General features: G+C 32.6%; 1 long non-coding RNA gene across 1 annotated transcript; it reads right to left on the bottom strand.

Moving 5' to 3' along the window:
* Positions 1-1,829: 1,829 nt before the first annotated feature.
* On the bottom strand, positions 1,830-21,468 carry LOC111417716 (uncharacterized). Its single transcript, XR_002706715.2, has 4 exons — positions 21,241-21,468; positions 15,732-16,020; positions 15,065-15,219; positions 1,830-7,497 (listed from the first exon to the last, which is right to left on the bottom strand). It is a non-coding gene; the product is annotated as an uncharacterized lncRNA (long non-coding RNA).
* Between the last annotated feature and the right edge of the window lie 832 nt (positions 21,469-22,300).

The raw sequence follows: 22,300 nt of genomic DNA, 5'->3' as shown, positions 1-22,300 counted from the left end.
GTATATAAAAAGGATAAATGCACTTTTATGTCATATAATTTCATTTAACATGCCAGTTCCACAGCAGGTAATCAGTATAGTCATGGGATATGCTCATTGGCGTCAGATAATGTAAGTGATATTTTATTGATCATTATTCTTTCCGAATTATAAATACAAAAGTAGTGTCCTTTCAATTTACAGCCATCCGTATTCATAACAACACCAGCCGAATTAGAGGAGATAATCGCCCATGAGGGGGGGTAAATTTTATATAACGGGCCAATACCCGGTGGCCATCTAAAAATTATAAAAGAACCGGGTTTTGATGATCACTTTAACGCCGCCTGTAAGTTATTAATAGCTCTAAATATTAATCATAATTGAATTATATTTTTTAGTTATACCTCCATAAAATTATACTATAAATTATATTTTATTTTAATGTTTAATAGCAATTTAAGAAGGTACATAAAAAAATGGAAGTATAGATACTACGAATTATCAATTGATAATTTATTCAACTATATAGAAGATAAAGCACCATTTTGCAAGTCTTGTTTTATAGTGTTATTTAGATTTAAGAGACGGATTATGATATGGAACATTTTTTTGAATTATATTCATTATTTTTAGACCTTGAATGGAATAGTAGCAATAGTGATTATATTAATGGTATTATAATACAAGATTTATTTTAAATTTATGCAATGAGACTATAAATACAATAACTCCAAATCTAATAAATAGTGTGCACCACATTAAACATATAGGAAAGAAATATAGAGAAAGAGAACACATTGTAGATGAAGCAAACGAACCTCTATCATTATTAATATTAATGATAATGAAAGTTCTGATGAGAATTTTTCGTCAAATGATGATTCTTCAGAAGACGAGTTTTGTTACTGTAGTAGTGTCTTCGATGATAACACCAACACTTGCAGTATAGAAGATGCTTCGTATGCTGGCCCTAGCAATAGTACAGCGGGAGAACCTCGCTTTAACGAATTATTTAGTCTTGGTAGTAGATTATTAAGTAGTATTGTAAAACCAGCACAAAATATATGTATTGGAATTCATCCAGAACGAACTGTAACTGTATGAGATTATGTAGAAAAATAAAATGTATTGTTTAAAAATTTGTTGTATTGTACATTAGTAATTACTTCTTTGACTTCATTCGTACAACACTTAGGCATGTCGCTAGGATTACTTGTATTACGTTTTCGATGACAACGGCGCAAACTTATGAATGCAATTAGAAGAATTTTACTTACATATATATCCACTGTCTTATCAATGTAATTTCCAGAATAATCGTTAACAAATCAACAATAAAGCCACACAACGACACCTTCAGTATACTAAAATTATTAAACCTTTATTCACATATAATAAATCAGGAGGTGGATTAATATCCGGAAACCATCTTGAAGTGAACTCTAAAATCGTTGATTATAAATACTGGGATGATATTAATGAGTTGGTAAATCGATTGGGATTATTGTACACGTCACATGCGGCAGGAAACAATTCCCATATCAATGAAATTACATACATTATAGAAGAACTGAAAGAGAGCGATAACTCCATCATAATAATAAAAAATAACAATTTATGTGTGAGTGGTGTGAGCATTGATAAGTTTGGTTGTACATTTCGTTTTTCACGGAATAGACTATTGAGTGATGAGAATTGGTATGAATTGGGCACACATGAACATTGTCTTGAAAATGTTAATGTATGGTGTTCAGTTTGAAACATTTAAATATAGATTGCCTCACAAGATTCAATGTGCCCTATTCAGGGATCCACAATTGTACAGGTACATTAAAAAAAACATTAAATAAAGTGTAATGTAATTTTAATAAAACTTTAAAATTTTAATAAAACTTTTTTATTTATTCTCCCAAATACATGGGAATGATGAAAGTGGAGAAATGTGCGTATGGACTACATACATTGAAACTGAACATGGACTTTTTCCAAAATAAAGAATTTCAAAACAATGAAAAAGTTGTAAGAATGCAACACAAAACAATAAACAAATTTGAATTTATAGATTTAATAGAAACGGAAGATATGTGGTGCGCGTTTAGACTATTGAGTGATGAGAATATAACTTCATACGAAGTATTGGATGGACGGTATCCCATAGTATATAAAGAGGAAAATGCACTTTTATGCTACATAGTTTTTTCGGAATATCCAGAAGTTGAATTTGTAGAATAGTATAAATTAATAAGTGTATATTGTTTCAGACAACGTCTCATAAAACTTCATTACAATATTATAAAAATAATATATAATTTGGATAAAAAAATTAGTATATCAATATATTTGTTTTCATCAAATAACAGCATCAGCCGATTTTGTAGCATCATGGACTCGTGGTACTGCGGATCAATTGATGGGGACCATCGAAATGTCTTATACCAACGATAAAAAGTCAACCGAAATCTCTGTAGGCTCTATGATGAGCTCATTAATTATGCTGATGAAAGGAACCAATATGACAGAGGCTTGGGTTAACAAGAAAAGGAACCAAATAACCCAACTTTTGCCTAACTTAGACCTTGAGAGGTACGTAACACCGGAGATTATTAAGATGTTCGATGTTCGAACAACATATATAATAGAAAAGAATGTACTCAGGACATTTTCCGGGTACTGTCGGTGATTTACACATGGGCGGATGATGCTAACTTAGATGCATACGATTGGATGATAGAGCAGGCCGCCGGAAGTAATATAACCATGCTTCTTGCATTCGGAGCCGCAATTGAAAAATCTGCCTGGAATGCACTACCTTATATCAGGTGCCGTCCCATATATTATCATAAGGAAAACATCTACGCTTCTTTCAATCTATATTAATTATAAACCTGTTTACATAAACGGTATCCCATAGTATTATATAAAGGGGATAAATGCGCTTTTAAGCAACATAGTTTTCTTACAATAATCATACGATGAGTTTGCCACATATTGTATTCGAAATTTGTAATGCCATATGGAAAAATGTAAGTATTAATTTCATACTCGTTTAATTTTAAATTTATTTTTATATTATTTTCAGGCTATAATCCACGAAGTGTCTGATTTTGAGATGACACTGATGCAAATATGGGGGTAGGCCTAATTTTTTGCGGCCCTTTTCTTGGGGGGTCGTTAAGAATATCGAGGGATCCGGACTAGGATGATAAGCTTTACGTGTGTTGTAAGTTATTGATTTTTTATTTACTTTGAAACAGTGGATTTTACATTTTCACTTTTTCAGTGATGCTCCTAGCATCACCGACGTTTGAGGAATAGCGTCAGGAGGATTTATTGTAAGTTATTGATTTTTATTTACTTTTATATAATTTCACATTTTCATTTTTTCAGTGATCAAATCAATAATTTTAGTTAGTCATAAGTTAATTTTATATTATTCTTATTTTAGTATTAAATGTATCCCATATATTATCATAAGGAAAACTTCTACGCTTCTTTCAATCGATATTACTTAAAAACCTGTTTACATAAACGGTATCCCATAGTATACCGTGTGATGATAAAGTTTTGAACATAATTCCTAACTGCGTTATTTAATATTTTCAAGAAAAACGCTCGGACAGGTCTATTTATTTCAATTAATAAAATAATTAAAGTTGTGTTTGCTTATTATCAAGTTCTTAATACTCGTAGTGGTGAAAGTGTAGAACTTCTTAAAGTAATTCTATTCCAAGTTAACAAAAATGGCACATTTAACCGAACGTGAAAGAATATTGATATTAATGATGGTTGGATATGGCGACAGGCTTAGAACTCATCAAGAAGCATGCGAGTTATTTAACCAACAACATCCGGATAGGGCTCCAATTGTAACATCTACAGTAAGTAAATTGGTTGCTAAATTCACAGAAACGAGATCCGTAAAAGATTTGCCTCGACAAGGTCGACCTCGAGTAAGTGAAGAAGTCAGGTTGAATGTATTGGTTAAAGCTGAAGAAAATCCTCGCCATTCTACAAGGCAACTAGCCCTAAATAACAACGTGGACCAATCTTTTGTGGTAAAATTATTCAAAGAAGAGAAGTATCATCCGTACAAAGTGTAATTGATACATGAGTTACACGAGGATGATTCAGATCGATTTACAATTTTGTGAACAATTAATGTTACGATGCGATGAAGATCCTAATTTTCTTAACAACATTCTATTTTCTGCTGAAGCCACTTTTTGCCTGAATGGAACAATACATCGTCACAACCCCAGATATTGGTCACGAGGAAATCCTCATTGGACTCAAGACCCACAGTCAACGTCGAGGCAAAGTGAATGTATGGATGGAAATAATCGGACGGCGTTCCATAGGGCCTTTCTTTTTTCAAGAAAATCTTACAGCAGCATGTTATCTAAATTTCTTGCGAGTAGATTTAATGCCTCAAAGTTGATGCGATGGAGAATCAAGTTAGAGGAATATAACTTAGAGATCGTATATAAAAAACGAAACCTGAATAGTAACGCCGAAGCTCTTTCCAGAATCAAAAAACACCGATACCAAAACGGACAATGTAGTCTCCAAATCGACAAACGAATATTGCCATCAATCCAGAAACGGAAGAACACATCGCAACAAGATGCGAAGAGAAGAAAATCGAGTAATAATGAGACCACATCTCATTCAAATTTCTCAAGAATGTGAAGTGAAATGGAAACAGGAGATTCTTAAAGCCCATTCGTAGACACTCCAGAATAGGGTTTTCCAGATTAACAAAATCAATATAAGCAACACGGAGGAAGAAATGCCCCATTGGAAGATACATGACACAGAGTTGCGAGCCAGGAAAATGTGAAAAATTTTACATCAAATAATATTAATTATTAGTGGGGTAAAATCTACTGATAGACAACCACATTCGTCGGCAAACGTTGGGGGATCTAGTTCTAAAGTTAATATTATTAAAAATATCTGCATTCAACCTCCTTGTAATGAAACAAAAGCAATTAATTGTGGTCGTATATCACAAACTCCAACTATTCTACAAAATTTGTTAACAAAATTTGAAAACAAGATGTATATCCGAGGAATGCAATCCGCCCTGTTAACCATTTTCAGTGACGAACAAGAGAATGTAATACGTATAATAATAAGTATTTAAACATGAAATGGAATCCATAAAATACAATTTAAGTACATCTTTGAAACATTTACAAAAATCTGTTTGTGGCAATGTAGTGATTAGAGGAAAATTCAGTTGTGTACTTACTACCTCTGAAGATTCACCGCAACTAAAAAAGATAAAGTATTTTATAACTGAATTGCAACTAACTTTGGCTCCTATAGAGCGGATTATATCTAATTTAGATGATTGATAAATGTAATGGTATTCTCTGAATTATATTGTATATTATATGTAGATTTTATATATTGAGTTTATGTTATCTCAAATTTTATTAAAACCTGAATTACATATTTACAAGAATTATTTAATTTTTTGATTCAGTTTATTGTCATTCATTGAAAAGATTAGATATCTGTATAATGACCGAGGAAATATATGTTTCAGCACAAACATTATCGCTTCTAACTATAAATTTTAATGATATATTATTAGAAAACAAATTTAAAAGACATAGTGAATTATTCGGTGGTAATTCTTATTAATGTCGGAAGGGTGCTCAATTTAGAGCGGAAAGTTGCCTCGCTGGAGGTGAAAATCGACACACTTTATATTTATAATCGTTTTTGCAAGTCTTTAATTTTATCTTCGTAGGTGAACAGTATTGTGTTTGACTCGGCAGTGGTCAGAGGGGAGGTGCATGTTCAGAACATGCACATTCACCATTAACCATAAATGGTCTAATTAAGTTCTGGATAAATGGCAAGAAAGGATACTCCAAACTAAAAACCATGCAAAATAGACACAAAAAATAGCGTCAAAGAAACAATTCCAAAGATGGGTAGAATATATTGAAGGAAACTAATCGTGTCTATATAAACTGACTTCATATGTAGACACAGAACGTTGAACGTCTTGTCAATTATTGATATTTAGTCAGACTAACTACCTAATCAATAATTAAAGACTAGTTAAAGTACATAACAGTTTGCAAATTTATTTTTTCTTAATCAACTAGTATAATGGACTTTGGTTATAATTCAAAATACATTGAGGAGAAAGGGACATACAAAGAAAAATTATCAGAAATTAGCGAATTTGTTATTACCAAGAAAGAGAGATATGGCCATATTCAGAGCAAATGCAAAAATAACAAACTATGTGGATACAGCGCACAGGAAGGGCATGAATACAGGAAGTGTATTCAGAAAAAAAACGGGCGAAATCCGGCTTGCGCTATTACCAAGAAAGAACTAGTATAGCCCAAGAAACGAAAAAAATTATATCTGCACTGTTTAAAGCATCCCACACTTAGGTACAACGCTTTATAAAACAGAAGACAGGTTGGTGAACAAAAAAAAACAACAAAGAAATAACAAATAGGTTGAACTTCATTAGTGTTTCAATTTACTTTTTTTTTTTAACTGTTTTAACTTGAACATTTTTAGTAATAAAAGCTGCAATGTTCGAGTTTGACTTGGAACCACTGTATAATACATTTTTTTATGTTTTTTGTATGGTGGTATTAAAGATTATCACATATTTTATTGTATTTTGATCGACATAATTTGTAATCATAACTATACATGTAAATGATATTATTCAGAGCAAAGGCAATTGGATAGTTAAAGTTTTTCATTGTTCTTAATTGTTGTTGGTTTTTGATAATGTCGACTATAATAGTTAATGTTTTTCTGACATAACCTGGGTACACTACAACTGTATAAAAAAATAATCTTAACTTTCAACAAAAAATCGGAATCTGAAACTATTGCAGTTATAGAGAACAAGTCTGTGTATCTCATCTCAACCTCTTTCGTCAAGATGAGTCCTTTTCAAATAATTATTATAGACATTGAGCATCATGACTTAAGCATGAGAACATCATGACATTCTTAACATTCAAAACATTGGGAGAAACTTATATTATTAATGTTTGAGTTCCAGTGTACAGAAAAAAAAGCAGACTTATAATTGAGAGTTACATTTCAGGAATTTTAATCAAAAAAGCAGATCCCAAAATGTAGAAGTTGCACGTACACATACGTTCCACAAAGAATTATTCAAACTTTCTGGCAATTATTCTTGGAAGAACGTTTGCGTACCTATCCATTGCACAGCCATAAAAGACTGGTTCCTAATGACATATCACAAATATGAAATCATTACGATATCTCAGCAGGACATTGTGAAAACAATATAAAAATTTATGTTGGTCTGATAATAACCCACATGTGACAGTAGAAAGTCAAGTTCAGCATCAATTAAGCATGTTTCGAAGTTAATTTGACAGACCCACTGAAGAAAGCTCCATTGAATATGAGACAAAATATTCACTATCGATGTAATGGCTCCATTTTAGTTTGACAATGATTGAGCATCTTAAATCCATGAAATTTGCACGCAAGCTGAAACAAAAAGAAAAACATGTAATTAATTAATAAGTTTTGGAATTCATTCATTTATATGCACATCTATTCGATACTTCATAAATATTAGGAAAAGTAATTATTGTGAATGCTTGCACAGAGTGACTTCGTACTTGTTTCTGAAGTTAGTTTTAGTTTAATTAACACCATTAAGTCAAATTATCTGTTTGTTTTTGCGTGGGCAACCTAAATATGTCATTTTCGGAATATGTATGTATATATTGCAACTTATCTATTGAAAAAACCGGTAGAATTGGAGGATTGACGCTTCTAACATTATAAGCGCCGCCGGGACAACTCTGGTATTAACGTGTTCATGCACGTTAAAGGTTTCGTTTTAGTTCTATTAAGATACGTGCGAAGACGGATGAATGTATAAACGTACGCAGAGATGCAACACATTATTAACGATATTGTAAATAAATATTGTCATTTGTTTATGAAAATTTAATCATTTGTTTGTCTCTAGGCACTAACTATTTCTACGTAATTTTGAAGTTCTGCGTCTCCTCCTTGGGGGTGGTTCATTTCTTTTGAAACCCAGTGTATATATGTAATATTAATCAAAATTTTATTATTATTTTTATTTTAGATTTACAGGTACACACTCCTACAGAAACATCGCAGAAATGTTGAAAGACATACATTTGAAATTTGAAAAGAATGCATTTAGTAAATGTGCCCAATTATGGAAGAAAGCGAATCAACAAAATAGTAATGAAAATATAAAAAAATATTAAGACATACACAGAGTTCTCCAAAGGCAACTAGGTGGAACTCAACTTTTGATGCAGTTTCGCAGATTCTCCAAGAAAAAGATAAACTTTCAATCTTGCAGCAAAATTTAGGGTTAGAACCGTTTAAACAAATTGAATTATTGTACTTGCAAGAATATTGCTTAGTAATGAAACCTTTGGCGTTAGCGTTAGATTTGTTGCAAGGCAAAGAAAATGTTTCATTTGGATATTTGTTACCCAGCTTAATTTCGCTAATTAACAAATATGAAAAAATTATTGTTCAAACAAAACTGAAGTATGGAGGAGAACATTAGCTAGAATGTGCATCAAAACCTTAAATACTCGCTTTGCTAACATTTTAAATTTGGAATTTTGATGATCCAATAATAGCTACAGTTCTTCTTCCCAAATTTAAGCTAAAATGGTACAACGTAGTGAACGTAGTCAAAAATCCAAAAAAAAAAAACCATAGAGGAAATTAAAAAATGTATTGTAAGTTTGGCGAAAAAACAAATGGAATTGAAAGCTTACAATGAATAAGATGAAAATTTAGATGATTTTTCAAAAATCCAGTTGGAATTTTTAAGGTATTTGGAAGACAGAAGAAGGAATTTACAAGCCTTAAATGACTACCCAACCCTAAAAAAGGTATCAATCAAATATAACACTTGTTTAACTTCGTCGGCACCAGTAGAAAGACTTTTTTTCTTTGCCACGAGGATTGAAAGTAATAGGAAAATACTATATACAGAAAGCAGCAGAACATTTTAACAGAAAATACTACAAAGAGTTCTTGCAAAATATGCGGATGTGTTTCAATTGGAATCCGACACGCTCAGAGTCACCAATCTTTACAAAGAAGAAATTCATTTACAAACATCAACAAAACCTGTTTAGGTTAAATCGTACCAACTACGTCAATCATCAAAACAAAACGGCAAAATGACACCATGGAATTTGTTCTAATACTCCATGAAAGGTTTGATCACCCTGGTGTGGTGAATGGATTAAAAACCCGAAACATGCCATTGTATTTTAAAAGAGATAACGTTATCTAAAATGAAAATAAAGAAGTTCTACATACAAAATGGGATCCTAGATCAGCGTCAGCAATAAATGCGTCGTTGACAAACCTTTTTAACGTATGTAAAAAATTAAATATTCAAGAATTATTTCTAATGAACAAGATTTATGTGAAAGGTGAAAGATGCGCATCATTATTAAGAGGGGGCGAATTATAAGGGTTGGAAATCGGGGCGAAATATATATATTCGCTTATAGGCTGTATAACGAAGTTAAATTTTTTTTTTCCGAAAAATTTATAACATCCGAATATACTTCCCACATTACCCCGACCTCCTACAGTTTCCGCCCGATTTAGAAAAATCCAAAAATTGATACCCTATCACCACCCACTTATGCAACTTTATTCGCATTTTCCTTAATTTCCTTAATTAAACTTCAAATTTTCATGTTAATTCATTTAAAACCGTTAAACCTTTTTCCGAAAACGTTTCCTGACCGAATTTCAAATAAACAAAAGCAATTAGTGGAAATCGCCGAACGACGTAATTACCGAAAGCACATGGTTTCTGAAAATTATTATTTAAAATAATTAAATAACACCACAACGAAGTAAAATACGAAGAAGTATCAGTAATCAGTGTGTTACTGTAAACAAGGCCGACCGTCCCGAGTGAGTTTCAGCAGCCAGCGAGCTACCGTTCAGCTACCGTACAGCGACTATTTTTTATGATGCGGAATTAGAAATCGTAGAACAATCAAACCGATTTCAAACAATTACTAGTATCATGAAATAACCGTTGAATGATTCTAAAGACGATCCGATTATGATTAACATGATTATTAACCAAAATCATCCCGCATCTTAATTAATTAATTTACTTCATTCCTGATGGTCATCCATGGAAAATACTACTCGTATAGGATTGCCCCGGACACCGCCCAACTGCTGAAGCTACTTTGTGTTGAAGTGCGCGTTAATTAATACTGATTAGTCGAAGTTAACGTGAAACACGCGGTCGGGAAAATGTTTATGTATGTAAGTGCCGTAAACGCTAACAAATTTTGATAATTATATTTTTGTAATTTTCCACATAAATAAGGGTACCTTTTGAATTATGTTATAAATTTTTCCGATAATTATTTTTAATTAATTGTTAATTACTCCGCTATTCCTTAATCAATTTAATCCACTCAAAAAAGGGATTTAGTTAATTTTGTACCCCGCATCCGATAGCGCCGTTAAAATTTTGCTATTGTCATTAATTAGCCCCCCCCCATTATAATTTAGTTTTGATAACTTGTTTTAATACGATCCCCCACTCGGAAAAATCCAGTTTTCACCCCGAACAAGTATAAATGGCCGGTCAAAATTTCATTTTCGATCAGTCTTCAACTGTCTTGATCAGTCTTCGACCGTTCTGGATTAGTCTTCGACCGTTCTGGATTAGTCTTCGACATTCTTCAAGAGTCTTCAGCCGTCATCAACCGTCTTCAAGAAGTTCGCCAGACTTCACCGAAAAATCTCCGAGTTTTGGAAATAACCGAGTTTCATCGTAAGTTTGTTTTCGGTCTTGCAATTGTGGGACTTTGATTTTATTTTGTGAAATAAATTTTCATCCAATCTCCCGACCGGGTGTTGCTACGAGTTTTCCGCAACACTCTCCCGACCTGGTATTGCTGCGAGTTTTCCGCAATACTTTCCCCGACCTGGTGTTGCTGCGAGTTTTCCGCAACACTCTGCCGACCTGGTATTGCTGCGAGTTTTCCGCAATACTTTCCCCGACCTGGTGTTGCTGCGAGTTTTCCGCAACACTCTCCCGACCTGGTATTGCTGCGAATTTTCCGCAATACTTTCCCCGACCTGGTGTTGCTGCGAGTTTTCCGGAACACTCTCCCGACCTGGTATTGCTGCGAGTTTGCCGCAATACTTTCCCCGACCTGGTGTTGCTGCGAGTTTTCCGCAACGCTCTCCCGACCTGGTATTGCTGCGAGTTTTCCGCAATACTTTCCCCGACCTGGTGTTGCTGCGAGTTTTCCGCAACACTCTCCCGACCTGGTATTGCTGCGAGTTTTCCGCAATACTTTCCCCGACCTGGTGTTGCTGCGAGTTTTCCGCAACACTCTCCCGACCTGGTATTGCTGCGAGTTTTACGCAATACTTTCCCCGACCTGGTGTTGCTGCGAGTTTTCCGCAACACTCTCCCGACCTGGTATTGCTGCGAGTTTTCCGCAATACTTTCCCCGACCTGGTGTTGCTGCGAGTTTTCCGCAACACTCTGCCGACCTGGTATTGCTGCGAGTTTTCCGCAATACTTTCCCCGACCTGGTGTTGCTGCGAGTTTTCCGCAACACTCTCCCGACCTGGTATTGCTGCGAGTTTTCCGCAATACTTTCCCCGACCTGGTGTTGCTGCGAGTTTTCCGCAACACTCTGCCGACCTGGTATTGCTGCGAGTTTTCCGCAATACTTTCCCCGACCTGGTGTTGCTGCGAGTTTTCCGCAACACTCTCCCGACCTGGTATTGCTGCGAATTTTCCGCAATACTTTCCCCGACCTGGTGTTGCTGCGAATTTTCCAGAACACTCTCCCGACCTGGTATTGCTGCGAGTTTGCCGCAATACTTTCCCCGACCTGGTGTTGCTGCGAGTTTTCCGCAACGCTCTCCCGACCTGGTATTGCTGCGAGTTTTCCGCAATACTTTCCCCGACCTGGTGTTGCTGCGAGTTTTCCGCAACACTCTCCCGACCTGGTATTGCTGCGAGTTTTCCGCAATACTTTCCCCGACCTGGTGTTGCTGCGAGTTTTCCGCAACACTCTCCCGACCTGGTATTGCTGCGAGTTTTACGCAATACTTTCCCCGACCTGGTGTTGCTGCGAGTTTTCCGCAACACTCTCCCGACCTGGTATTGCTGCGAGTTTTCCGCAATACTTTCCCCGACCTGGTGTTGCTGCGAGTTTTCCGCAACACTCTCCCGACCTGGTATTGCTGCGAGTTTTCCGCAATACTTTCCCCGACCTGGTGTTGCTGCGAGTTTTCCGCAACACTCTCCCGACCTGGTATTGCTGCGAGTTTTCCGCAATACTTTCCCCGACCTGGTGTTGCTGCGAGTTTTCCGCAACATCTTCCCGACTTTTCCACTTCATCCAGACCAATTATTCCCTTATGAATAATTATTTCAATTACGTCCGAAGTACGAGTCCCACAAGATTGCACTAGGCCAGACATTTACCGATTATATACATATTTAAATAAAGATTTTTTTTTACCTTCCTCCGTAAACTCCTATGTTGATTTTTTTTTTATTATTAATAAACTTTGATTTTATTTCTTAATTTATGAACCGCATGTTTTTATTTTTTTTAACCCTCTCTCAAACACCCTGAATCTCCGACTGTAACCCCCAAAAGCTACTTGGAGGCGAAAGAGTTCCTTAACTCTCTAAACATAAGGTGGCGCCCGAGACCGATAACATCCCGAACATAAAAAAAGAGGCACCAAGACCCCTTTCCTAGGACCGAACCAGAAAAGGACATCGCAGCTGAAAACGAAAATAGCTATCGAAATGTGGTAAATGTAAACTGATATTCATTTTCACAGAGCTTGCCATTGATATATCACACATATATAAGAGGGCTTCAGGGGGTAAACTACCCCTAATTAATTTGGAATATTTTAAAAACTACCCTGTGGATTTTGGCGATACCCTGTGGATTTTTAAACGTACTATAAGAACACATAATCTTATAGTACGTTTATAAATATTAATGTCGGGTTGTTTTTTATTTGCCTCTGACCATCCCCGGCAATGTTATGGGGAATGATAGATAACCCCTTTCCTTAAGAATAATGTGATAAACTGTTACACTGTTGAACAATATTTTGAAGAAAACCATAAATTAGTTGGAAATTAAGATTTACGCGGTAAAGTAAACCCTATACGACATTTAGGGGTGGTTGGCGTTTACGTTTTGGAAAAAATCACTAAGCACATTGACAGCTACCCTACGAACGAAAGCTATTATTCTCAAGAAAGGTCTGCTAAGAAGTATCTTGGAGATGGCTTAAATATTTCAAAAATGTATGAATTATCTGTAATGTATTAAATTTACAAGTGATAATGGGCGATCTTCGAAAGTTGTGCACCCTAAATTACACAATACATAATCCTTGTACTAAAAACACTTGGTACCGTAAAACGAGGTGTATAGGGACTTCCATGTGAATCGGGACAAAGTTTTTTTTTTATGCAATATATTTTTTAGTTTATTTATAAAAGTCATTCGAAAAGCAACCACTTGTCAAGTTGACTCCTAAATATGTGTTTTAACTGTGACGCAAGATCATTAAGTTTGTTAATAAAAAAAAAATGTTATATTGAATTTTAATGGTATCACACGATATATTTTTTTCTAAACGTTGCCCTTTACACCTCTTTAAATGAGAATAACAGCTGAATAACATGACCGTCCCTAATCAGCACATTTCCAGGCGAAAAGGGACAACGCAGTTTTTTTAAAAAAACTATCATTTAACATTTTTTTTAAAATGCCATTATTTGGGTATGAAAAGTACATACCATGTTCGGACTTTTGCCCCACAGAAACTAATATTAAAATAAAAAATAAAGCCGCAACATCTTCATAAAGTTGGCGGACTGTCCCTATACACCACGTTTTACGGTATGATGTGGGATGCAATCAAGGTTGGAAGAGGTGGTAATGAAATGGGTTCCTGTTTTTTTTAAATGGCTACTTATAGAAATCCCAAGGAATTAAAAAATGGAAACATGGAAACATTAACACTTTAGACTGACAACTGTGCCGGACAAAACCGAAATATGATGATGATTGTAATGTATGTACATGTATGTAATGCAAGTATTTCCCAGCATTGACGTTATAAATTATAAATTTTTATTATGAGGCCATACTGATATGGAAGTAGATTGTCAGCATAGCGTTACTAAACGTGAAAAAAAGAAAACTAAACCATTTACAATATTTACTTGCAATGATTGGATTAATTTTATTCGTAATTGTAAACAGCCCCCATTTAGAATTAAGACATTCTAGAAAACCTATAAGTAAAGCCAAATATGAAAATCTTTTAACCCTTCTTTAGGAACTTATCTTACGTTAAAGAGGCCCCAGAATTTCCTAATGATGATTAATAAATTAATAGGTTTTTAAGTTTCAAATTTGTTCCAGAAAAAATTATAATAATAAGTTTGCTTATTTTTTGTAGTTCATATTATTACGAATTCTTTTGTTTTAAGTCTAAATAATCCAAATATTTTTGATAAAAATATGCTATTAATGAATATTTACAGACTATTAATATTAAAAAATGCCGATATTTCCGAGCTTTATTTGTGAAGTAAGAGCATGAGAATGATGAATTATTTCAATTTATTATTATTTGAAGTTAAAAATCGTACTATTTTCGGCTATTCTACGATTAGTCCCTTTAATTGTCAGGTACTGATTTAATATCAATGCAGACTCGAATTCAAAAAAGCGCATCGATTCTTAGCCTTAATTTTAATTTTTAAGATTATTTTTTGAGTTTAATTTTAAAGCATGGGAATATTGCGAATGAAGTCGGACTCGATTCTCAAAAGTGGAGTCGATTCTTAAGAATCGAATCGTGTACTTGATACTATTCAAATCTGACTATGAATCGAATCGATAGCAAAAGCCTCACTAACATTAACACATAAAAGATTATTACTTTATCTTAATTAATTTATGAACAAATTCAACAAAAAGAATTAAACTATTACCTGTTAAACTGAGGAATTGTGTTCAAAAGTTAGACTATAGGAAAACCATAGTTGTTTAACTTTCTTGAAGGTGATTTTTTATTTCAGTGCAGGGTTAACTGGCGCACAACTGAGACAAATCGGTATTATCTGTACTTTTAGAGGGTTGGCGTCACCTAAAACACACAAAAAAATATTAGATAAAGAAAACATATCTTATATCTTGTACATATAAATGTTTGATTGTAATTAGAGGTAAATGTAAATGTGAAGGACATACAATTTATGAATACATAATGTGGTTGCATCATTTTATTATCGTTTATAAATTTTACAACAACAAGTCAAGTAGTTGACTTTAGTAATAAATAAAGTAGCATTACAGATTATGCAATTTCATTGAAATTTTATCTCCGAATGTTTGTCTGTGATTATGATGCCAAGGGGTTATTATGAACTGTAAGGAAGTCACATAGTTTAATGCCAAAAATCAAAAAGTTTCGAAAATATTATAGTCCGTAAAGTAGGGGATATAGGAAAAAAAAATTATTATAAACGGTTTATTGCAAAATCTCTAAAACTTGTGTAAAGATTTAATTTTGTTTAGATATTTTTTCAAGTAGTAATCGGATTAATGATAAATATCAAATAAATCATTAAAATTAAGTTAAATGTTCAAGTAGTGTACCTTGGGCAGCATTTAAACGATTTTTAAATTCTTCTTGACAATTCCCTAAGGTATCAAAAATTATTCGCTGAACTTCTCGGATTCTGATTTTTTGTTCACCCAAAGTATTTGGTCCAATGGTGTAAAGCTCTATTCAGATATTCCTAAAGGAAGAAGTCCGGCGTAGTCAAATCTGGTGATCAATTGGTCTCAATTGGCTCTCTTCTCCCACAATCCGTTGATTGAAATAAGCTCGAACAGGAACGGCATAGTGTGCTGGCGCGCCATTTTGTTGGAGAAATCACTGCCGCTGGAATTGAATTTATTTATTTATTTGGGATGCAAACAGGATTAACCTCAAAGCAGTATACAAGAAAAATAACAAAAATAAATTTTAAAAAAAGGCTTATATAAATTATAAAAGATATAATAAAACATATCAATTTATTCAGATCTGCCTGAAAACAACTTTCTAAGCCAATGTTTGAGGGGCCATACCCAGAATGTAAATGAAAGTCTCACCTGGACGGTTTGGGCGTTGACCCCAACCTACTTGCCAGTCTAAAAATAAATTTTACGTTCGATGCTTCTAGTTTTAAAAATAATGAATTCATTAAATATTGGTATTCAAAATAATGAAACTTCATTTTATGAACAAACAGAAATGTTATAAAATAGTCCTAAAATAGCAGTCTAATTGATTATTTTTTATTTTAATTGTTACAGAAGAAATTCTTTTCATCTTCTTGAATCGTAAAAATTCGTAAAAGTTACAAATATGGGTGTGCAGTGTGTATGGTGAGTTTATTAAAGAGGCAGTGTATAATAACTTGTGAGTTCTGCGACGAAGTATGTAAAATAATGCAACAAAAGTCGTAGTTGCACCAAGGTGAGAGCTGTTTATAACCTGTTTGAAAGTAAATGACCTCCATCGAAACCTTGGATTCAACGTTGTAGTTTAACACAAGCGTCTCAACACCAAGAAATGTAAAACACAAATGTGAAATGGAACTTTTATAAAAAAAATTTAACTAAAAGTAATATACTGTTGGATTTAGAAAATCATTCGAAGAACGTTACAAGCAATTTATAAACATTTGTTAGTTAAGAATTTGTTAATTAATAATTTTAGGACATGATACTATTAGTAATAGTACAAAATTCAATTCGATTTAACATGGATATATTTATAACAAGAAAACCTGTCGACCAATTTAGTAAACACTATCTCACTTCAACCAAAATATGTACCCAAAATGGGAACATTATTTAAATTCTCTTATTTAATCTGTATTCTTATTCATTTAATTAATCTTGTAAGATATAAACTTATAGAAATTTATTTTCACAACAATTTTATTAAAGTTTTGAGGTTGAGGGGTAAATACAACAGACTTTAAATGACCCCATAAAAAAAGTCTAATGGCGTCAAATCTGGTGATCTGGCTGGCCATTCTATAGGACCTCTTCGTCCTATCCATCTGTTTGGAAACGTATTATCTAACCACTGTCGTACTGGGAGAACATAGTGAGGAGGAGCTCCGTCTTGTTGAAAATGTAATTCATTCTCATCAAATAAGGCATTTTCTTCTCTATCCAACTGATTTTCGAGAGCTTCCGTAATTAGTGGATTGATAGTATTTTCTAACATGTACACTTCGCCGTTTAAATTTCCATCGATAAACACTGGACCAATCACTTGGTCTCCCAAAATGCCGGCCCATACATTAACTTTTTCAGGATATTGTGTATGCCCTTCTACAGTCAGATGAGGATTTTCATTACTCCAATATCTGCACTTATGTTTATTTACAAATCCATTTAAAGAAAAAGTGCATTCATCACTAAAGCAGATATTTTTCACAAAAACGTTGTTATTATTAATAATAGATACATTAATACAATTTCAATCCTTTCCTGCAAACTGTAAACCATTATTGCTGTTTTATTTAAATAACTTTGTTAAGTGGATAACACAAAGTTGTTTAAGTAATAACCAAATAGTCAAATAAACTTATGTTTAGAATTGCACTTTTATTTTACTTTTTTCTCGCACTGTGAGCCTGCCTATAACTCGTTTATAGAAAGAGAAAAATTTCGTCTCTTTTTTTCCTTTTTTTTGCCATTCGAGTCAAGAGTAATTTTCATACAGGTTTAATGTAAAATACTTTCAATAAAATTTAGTTTAATTCATAATTATACGTGTTTAGTTTTCTTAAATATTTCCGATTGCTCCGACATAATAAAGGTTTAATGGTCGTTGTAAAAACGAACATGGTAAATTAATTTTATAAATTAATAATAAAAGATTACTTATTCTTGTTTTTAAGAAGGTGATCAAAGTTTTTAATATTAATTAAAGCGGGAAATACAAAACAAAGATTTTCGCAAAAATTTCGAAAACGAATCGATCAATTTAAAAAAAATAAATACTAACATGTAGTACCTTAAAAGACCTTTAAAATGAGGTATCACTTGACACCCCTTTCCATTTAAGATTTTTAAGGGGTTGGTTTCTGCCGGCGGGGGGGTTGAAGTGAGTGAGTCAATTTTTGCATAAAAAGTTGTCCCCCTTGGTTTTATTCTTTACCTATTTCAGCGATTTTCTTTTTAAACATCTGGATTTACAGAAATTGAGGTGGAAAGTTTTGAAATGAACACCCTGTATAGTAAGCTAAAACATTACTTAAATGTCAACATTCCAATAAATATAACATCTTGTGCTGCAGATGGTGCTCCTAATATGATGGGGAAGAAAAATGGTTGTCTAAAATTAATTAAAGATGAAATCCAGAAATGCTTCTCGTTCATTATGTTATTCAAAGGGAAAACTTGGCAGTTAAAAACATTTCGCCTGTTTTCAATCGAATATTAAATTCAGTTATAACGCTATTAAATCTAGTGCCAAACGTGAACGCCTCTTCAAGTTATTTTGTGAAGAATAAAATGAAGACTATAGCCGGGTTTATACAGACGATTTAGCTGTAAATTTAAATTTAAAAATTTAGCTGTAAGAGTTAAATCTATTGCAACTCCATGTATCGTTTATACAAAGCTGTAAGATTTAGCAGTAAACATAAAGTTGGTCAACTTTTTTAAATTTACAGCGTCACATATGCGCAAGACGACCTCAATCAGCTGTATCCAATGATCGGCCGGTGTAAATAGCGCATTCTAACCTAACCTCTACTGTTATTTATTTCTGTGCCAACAAAATGAGTGAATTCGATGGAAAATTATTTAAAGTTGTTGAGAACTACCGATATATTTACGATAAAAAATGTTCTGAACATAAAGATAAGTTATTAGTAGAAAATGACAACACAAAAACCAGTAATATTTTGTTTCTTGAGGTTGCGATTCTGTAAATCTTAAATTCTGTATAAATCAATTTTTTTCTTAAAGCTAAATAAAATCCTTAAATCTAAATCTTTAAATTTACAGTTAAATTCTTTATAAACCCGGCTTATATGATGCTTATACTTCACATTGAAGTAAGATGGCTTTCGAAAGGGAACTGCTTGAAAAGATTTATGGAACTGTTTGATACCCTTAGTTACCTAGCCGATATTTTTGAAACATGAAATATTTTAAATAAACAACTCCAAGGAACAAATAATACTCTTGTCGATGCAAAGGCCAAGATATTTTGTTTCATTACATTTATTGAACTATTGTGTTTGACTCACAAATTTACAACATGTTGAAAATTTTCATTGGTTCAAAAAATGTGGTGCGACTGATACCTCTATACATTTTATTGTCGATCATTTGAAAATTTTATCGGCGGATTTAAAAGATATGTTTTCAGATTTAAAACAAATTCATTTTCCAACCTGGATGATGCAACCAATGTTGGTAGATTTGCTTGCAGAAAGTCGCAGAACTCGCAGAAATGCAGAATGATCACTCACTTAAAACTTTATTTAATATAATAATAATAATAATAATTTGGATTTAGTGCCATAAACGCTCTGTTGCTAAAAAACCGAAATCGGTTGGATATAATAAAGCAACGAGACTTGAGACTAAAACTTATTAAGTTTCTTTAGTAAAAAATTCAATTTTTGAATAATAAAAATTATGTATATGTTGGGGGACCTAGCAATTTTTTAAAGATTTAGTTGGGGCAAGGCACAATAAAGGATGGGAAACACTGCATTAAATGAATCATTTTTATTTTTGATCTACCAACTAATTTAAATAAACAACATTCTGTCACATTTAATAGCCTACATTGTTAAGACAAATAAAAAAAGATCTGAGATATCTAGATTCATGTTATAGATAATAGTTATTTATATTACAAGGGGGCTAAAAACATAATTACAGTACGAGTGTGGAGAATTGCACGACTCGGTCTACGACCTCGTCGTGCAATCACACGGGTACTGTAATTATGCTCTAGCCCACTTGTGATATACAGCATTTTATCTACGACTGCTAAAAATTACTAAAAATCAATTTCTTTAAAAAAGTCTATTTGACATTTTCAAAAAAATTTTGAAATGATTGTTGACAATTTTGAATTGTCAGTTTCAACAACATGTTTAACATGTTTATCATGTTTAAACATAACAATTAATGTTTATAATAAATAGAATTGTTTCTCTGTAAGTAGATACCACTTTTTCTTTTGTATTGTTGCTCGTTCCAATAAATTAAGTCTGTTCTGACTAGGTTAAAAATGCGTTACGTAATGAAACCAGTGCGGTAATGAACTTCATTACGTAACTCAAATCACCTCAAATGAGTGCGGTAATGATGACTTATCCAAGCAGTCGTAGATAAATTTAATTTACCTAATTCCACTATGAAAATTAAATTTTACATATCTCTCTGACGTTATGTAACGTAACTTTTTGTATAACCAGTGATGTAATGAATTTCCTAACTACGAATTGATAAATTGACATCTATCACTAATAGAATAAGTCAAGTTTTGAACAAAACTTGCTTTTTCAATAGAATTAGATAAAATTTTGTACTTAACACGTTATGAAACGTGTAATTTTATTTGACGAACGTAACTTTTGCCAAAACAAGCGAGCGTTTTACAAATTATGTGAGTAACTGGTTACGTAAATAACCATTAATAAACAGTTTTTAAATTTTATTGAAAGATTTTCTAGCATAGGTTTACTAGGATGTTACATAATCGAAAAGAGAAAACAAATCTATCAAATGAGCCTAAGGAAAGTTTACATTGCTATTTAAAAAAATTAAAGTGTTAGTGATTACTCATTTGTTTTCTGAAATAAAAACAATTGAATGTCTTATTATAGAAAACAAAATGTTAAACAACTTTTCTATAAAAAGTTTTTTTAGAAATTCGATATTTACCAAGGTTCTTTGTATTTGTGCGCTAAATAAAGATTATTATTATTATTTATTATTATAATCGATATTTAGGCGACTATGCTATTCTTGAAATAAGCCTTTTTTTATTAATTTTATTTTAATTATGCATTTACTATCATAAAATAATAAAACTTTCTATTCATTATAAATTTTTTATAAAAATTCTTACCTCCATGCCAATAACTTGTTCTTAATCACCTTCGAAATGGAGAATTGAAAATCTGCCTTCTTTTGTGTTTATTCGATGATAATTCATAACCAATAAATCTTTGGACATTTCTACAACGTTGTTTTTGGCAAAACTGTTAACACTACAAAACAAGCTTCTTTGAGACCAACCGTACTCTGAATCAGTACTCTGAATGTCTTTGAATGGAATGGAATGGAAAGTAGAATGCGTCTAGATAAAAGGTACGTGTATTGCGAGGTCAACGAAAGAGCTCATGCGTCACTGCAACGACAGATTTGTTTCCCATTAATAGATGGCACGATTTATTATTAATTTCTATTATATTTTTATATATTTTTTAAAAGCAATAGGTAATTACAGAAATTATTAAAAAAATTAAAATAATTAATTAGAATGTTAATCATAAAAAATTACTAAACATTGCCTTAAAAGCGATTTATGTGTAAATTATAGACTTAAACGGAAGAACGGTGTCATTTTTTGCACATATATTATAGGAATAGATTTCTAGTACAAGCGAAAATTTATCACTATCGCATGAATCTGCACCAAGTGAAAATGTGCGGTAAATATTAATTAAGTATTAATTAAGTTACTTAATCGGTAAATTAAGACATTTTAAAACTTTGGCCATCGTCTCATAGAGGGTACTTTTTAAAATTATTTTGTTTCCTAACTTTAATTCTAATACTAATGATGATAATAAGAAGGAATAATAAGATAAGGTTAAAGTAAAAACTGTTATAATGTTTATATTCCATTTTATTTGTTAATTGTGGAAATCTATGGAACTAAGGTAATACATAATAAATATTATTTTAATATAAAACAAAACTAATACGGAAAAAGAAAGTGATGTAAATAAAATACCTTGCATTAATTTAAATTTATAATTAGATTTGGCCATGAACATTTGTTAAATAAACCTAAATTTTTAATTTATTTATTGCGGTATCAAATTAATTTTACTTTATATATTTTTTGATTTAATTCATAATCCACATTAACCAATAATTATTAATTAATAAAAATAAAGATG

This window comes from Onthophagus taurus, chromosome 11 (assembly GCF_036711975.1).
Source record: "Onthophagus taurus isolate NC chromosome 11, IU_Otau_3.0, whole genome shotgun sequence".
Classification (NCBI taxonomy): Eukaryota; Metazoa; Arthropoda; class Insecta; order Coleoptera; family Scarabaeidae; genus Onthophagus; species Onthophagus taurus.
This window is presented reverse-complemented; position numbering and strand designations above follow the sequence as displayed.